This window comes from Chamaea fasciata, unplaced genomic scaffold (assembly GCF_029207755.1).
Source record: "Chamaea fasciata isolate MVZ Bird 193981 ecotype frontalis unplaced genomic scaffold, bChaFas1.0.hap1 SCAF_7, whole genome shotgun sequence".
NCBI lineage: Eukaryota > Metazoa > Chordata > Aves > Passeriformes > Sylviidae > Chamaea > Chamaea fasciata.
This window is the reverse complement of record NW_027094092.1, coordinates 1,272,874-1,276,770: the sequence shown is the minus strand read 5'-3', so window position 1 is coordinate 1,276,770 and position 3,897 is coordinate 1,272,874.

Here is a 3,897-nt window from a genome sequence, read left to right as displayed (position 1 = left end):
GCCGCGGCCGCTGGGAAATGCAGTCCCCACACGCCGCCGCGCCACGCGCCGCCGGGGAAGCTTGGACTACGGGCACCATAATGCACCGCGCGGCGCCGGAGGAACGGCAACTGCCGGGTGGCCCAGCGCCGCGCTGGGCATGCTGGGTGTAGTAGTTCTTCAGTGGCGGCTGCGAGCAGGGAGAAACGAGAGGAAAACGACAAATCCCGTGGGGCCGTGCGCGGGCACGGAGGCCTGGGGACAAACAGCGCGTGGGTCCCGCTATCCCTCAAGGTCACCGCCGGCCGTGTCCCGAAGTGCCACGGGCAGATCCACATCCACGCGCTAAATCCCTCCAGGGATGGCACTGCACCACCTCCTCGGGAAGCTTGTGGCAGTGGGGGGTGGTGCGAGCCCAGCTGCAGCTTGTTCCCAAAAACATACTTGTTTTAGTTGTCCCCAAAAAGCGTCCGTTTCGGCCCGAGGCGTAGCTCCTTGGGGAATTCTTGTCTTCTGTCAAAGATCCCTTTCCCCCCACTGCTCTAAGAGGGGAGCACTGTAGAAGAAAGCCTATCCAATTATTCCCGTACACAGGACACAGAAGTTTTCAGCCCTTAGTCCTTTATTCTAGTAGGATTTGTGTCCTCATGGCTGAAGGTTACTTAACTTAATCAACAATAGCAACAAACCTGAGATCAACATGAGATCATGAAGAAAACTGGGTAGCCATGATTCCAGGAAAATGAATTGTTTCAGAGAGATGTTGGTAGCCAGTAGTGCAATAAACTGAAATATTCCTGCTCTGTCTCCATGGAGCCTCGCCCAAGCAGAGCCTCAGCTCTCAGGGTGCAGACTAAAGTCATCACCAGTGTTGTTCCAAGCCCTGCTCCACTGCCAGCTCCTTCTTCTTGACAAAAATCCTGGAATGGTTTGTGCTCAAGGGGACCTTAAAGCTCATCCAGTTCCACCCCCGCCATGGGCAGGGACACCTTCCACTATCCCCGGTTGTTCCAACCCGGTCCAACGCTGCCTGGAACGCTTCCAGGGATAGAACAGCCACAGCTTCTCTGGGCACCCTGTGCCAGGCTTCACCACTCACACAGGGAAGAATTTCTTCCCACTATTCCACCTAAATCTCCCCTTTTCCATTTTGGAGTCAATCCTCTTGTCCGAACCCTGCCAGTTCCTGATGAGTTGGAGCCCTGAGCATGCCAAGGCCACCACCTGTGGCCATCGTGGTGCCACCCTGGGGACCTCCTGTGGCCCCTCCCTGAGGATCCCCTCCTGTGACAACTTCTCACCCTGCAAGACACAAAATTCACCCACCGACGCCTGTCCCTAAACCCAAGCACAGCACCTCAGCCCTTCGGGGCTGCCCCACGCCTTGAGAGCGGCCCTTTGTGACAGCATCATCAGTGATGTCACAGCAGCCGCAGGACATGGGCCACGTCGCAAAAGCAGGACGGGGGGGCGCAGAGCCGCAATCCCACGGTGAGACCCGTGGGATGCAAACACCGCTATTGCAGCCCCGCTGCTGAGGTGTGGGACAGCCCCAGAGGGACGATGAGCCGAGGGGTTTTGGGGAGAGGAACCTGCAAACAGACTTTGTGCCTCTTGCAGGGCGAGATGTCGTCGAGGGAGGACACTCCAAAGCCGGGCACCTCCGCTGCCAGCACCAGGCAGGCTGCCCCGGCCGCTCCGCAGGACGACAGCCAGGAGAACGCCGTGTGCCCGGAGTGCCGGGACATCAGCACCACGTGCTCCAGCTCGTGCCGGCACTGCTTCTGCCAGCTGTGCCTGTGGGACTGGAGCCTGGGCGAGGCCGCGTGCCCGCGGTGCCAGCGGCCCACGCGCCACCCCTACCCCCAGCACGTGGCCCTGTACCACGAGGTGCAGGACCGCGTGTACCGCAGGCAGCCACGGAGCCGCGCCGGACACTTCGGACACCGCAGGCCCTGGGAGAGGAGGCCAAGGGGATCCCTTAGGCGGCCCCGCGATGGCCGCTGGCGGTCTCAGCACCGCCGAGGCAGCGACTCCCCAAGGAGGAGGTGGTGGCCGGAGCGGAGGAGGGTTTGGGAGGACACACCTGAAGAGGGACGGACTCCGAGGTTTGAATGGGCCAGCCCGGCCTCCTCACGGCAAAATCAATCCTGGCACAGGTCCCACAGGTCATGGAGCCGTCCAGAACGGTCACGGCGCCACCGCAGGTGGAGCACGGGCAGGGAGCATTCCCGGGGCTGGGACAGGCGACAGAACAGGTCCTCCCGGAGTGACCAGGACACCCAGACGGGCTCCCGCCACCACTCCGCAAGGCACAGGCGCTGGAGGAGCTGGGATGCTGGTGACAGACATGCTCCAAGGCCCCAGCACGATGTCCCCTCAGAGAGGAGCGAGACACACCGGTGGGAAGCCTTTGGTTCCTCCAGACAATGGCACACAAGAAGGAGGCAAACCCGGGGCAGATCCCCCAGGAGAGGCCAGAACTCGCAGACAGCCTCCCCGGGAATGGCGAGCCACAACCACTCCACGGGGCAGAGGCAGCGGAGGAGCTGGAATGCTGACAACAGACAAGCTCCGAGGTCCCAGCGGGACACGCCAGGCTCCTCGGGGAGGAGGCGGCACAGGCGCACCACCTGGAGCCGTGCCAGGCGCAGGGACACGTAGCCCACCCTCCCAGAATGGGAATTGCCACTCTCAGGCTCAGCCCTGGGTGTCTAGGCGGGCTTTGGTGATCTCCCAGTATGGAGCCAGCAGATCCCCCCTGGACATCCCATTCCAGGGCCTGACTCGCTGCAAATAAACTAATGCCACTTGAGCCAGCACTCCCTTACTTCTTTTTGTGGTTTGGCCACCTCAGGAGCCTCCACGGATATTTTGGAGCATCCCAGGCCCTTGAGCTGCCCTCACGAGCTTCATCCTTTCCCTCTGTGAGCTGCCCCCAGCATCTTTAAGTGCCTCTGTGGATCGAGGAAGGAGCTGAGGGGCTCTTCCCCTCTCACAGCCTTTCCATGGCTGAACCTCACTTGGATTTTGCCTTTGCTTTCCCTTCAGTTTCATCCCGGGAAGTTTTGCTGGGAGAAATTAGTAGCCCTCAGCATTTTTTTCCAGCGGAGCCACTGCTTGGGACAGGAATATTTTCCCCAAAAACCCAAGGTGTGGCTGATCCAGTTCAGTGCTGGAGGTGCCCAAGGCCAGCTCCAGGGCCAAAACGTGCCCTAAACTTCCCTCCCAGCTGTCATCCAGCCCCTGTCCCCAAATTCCAGCCTTTGTAATCCCCCCACTAACCTGCAACATGCCACTGATCTCTAATTTGAGGTACCAGCATGGCTGACCAGCTCCCTAAGCGCATATTCAACATGTGGGACGTGGATTTTTCCTATGGATACATTCTCTGCTGGACGGAAGGAGGCTGGTCACGCTGGATCTCTCTTGCACTGCAAGAAATAATTGGGAAAAAAAGCCATAAAATTCAACAAAGGGTGAAAAGCAGGAGCCTGGGCACACAGGAGGTGGGTAAGGATCCTCATCCAAGTTTATTTTCCTTCCACAGAAACCTGCTTCAAATGCACCTGGAATTCACTCATTTTCCCAAATATACTCAAAGGATGGGCTCTTGCTACCTGGAAAGCACCCACAGCCTCAGGTGGGAGAAGCATTGCTCAGCACAGGAGGTGGCCACACGCAGCACCAAAATTATCCCTGTAGTTTTCCCCTAGATTTAATTTTTTTTTTCATTAAATACAAAACTTCCCTTCGGGTATAAGCTGATGTTTGTTTTATGTCCTGGAAAAATCCTCTCCCTGCCCCTCTGAGCATGGTGCCAGGGGCCTGGAAGTGCGGGATATGCCGACCTGAACGTACACACGCAAACATTTCACCAGGAAAACCCTGGGAAAAAAAAAATGCAGCATTCAGTGT